Genomic DNA, 959 nt, shown 5'->3' with positions numbered 1-959 from the left:
ACTCCACTCACAAAATAAAATTGATTTTGGAACACCGTTAATTGAATTCATATATAGTTGCCGCGTGATGGTTGATCCTCATTTAATATCAATAAAAGCAAGAAGGATCAATGACATAGCTTTGGACAGCTCTTATTTTGGTGTGCTTTACTGATGACGAATTCGTGCCTAATTAAGGCTTCGTGGATAAGAAAAGTGCCACTATACTTTACCGGCCAGAAAGGTCGTGTTCAAAGTAATAACATCTTTTAATATTTCCAAATCTGTGGTCGCTATTGCGTTGTTAGAGGCTTCAGAGTCACACTTAATTGTTACACTTGACTATTTTGCGCATTTTTATTCCAGATAATAACGAAGGCAATTTCCTAGATCTCATAAGTGAAATAATCCAATCAATGAAAAGTGGACTACAACACAACTTAAAATTATGTTTTACTAGTTGATTACTGCTTAAATTACTATGAACGGCAGTTCCAAAACTAAAAAGTTGTAGGATAAAAATGAATAAAAAATGTATTAAATTTACATTCAATGACTTTTATTTCAAATGAAGAGAGACATAAATAAAACTATTTAATTACGCAATTGCATTTTCTTAATAATGTCTTACAACAATTATTTTAAAGAGGAGTTAATATTTAAACTACCGGTATGGATGCTTTACAAAGGAATTAAGAAATTTATTTGATTTGATTTTTATTTGATTTGCTATTAAGAAACGTATTTGATTTGATCAGTTATTGTTATAATAACAACATTTTCTTATAAGGAAACGTTACTCTGCACACATCTTGTATATAAGGAAACGTTACTCTGCACACATCTACATCGGCCGCTAACTCAAACATGATAGATAAGTGAACGTCAACCACTGTGTCAAACATGTCAGTTGAGTTAGCGTCTGCCAATAACTAAAACATGTTGTTTGGTTAACTTTCATCACTATATCAAACATGTTA

The sequence above is a fragment of the Hyalella azteca genome, unplaced genomic scaffold (genome assembly GCF_000764305.2).
Source record: "Hyalella azteca isolate HAZT.00-mixed unplaced genomic scaffold, Hazt_2.0.2 contig13692, whole genome shotgun sequence".
In the NCBI taxonomy this organism is placed as follows: Eukaryota; Metazoa; Arthropoda; class Malacostraca; order Amphipoda; family Hyalellidae; genus Hyalella; species Hyalella azteca.
Note: the sequence above shows the minus strand (reverse complement) of the source record.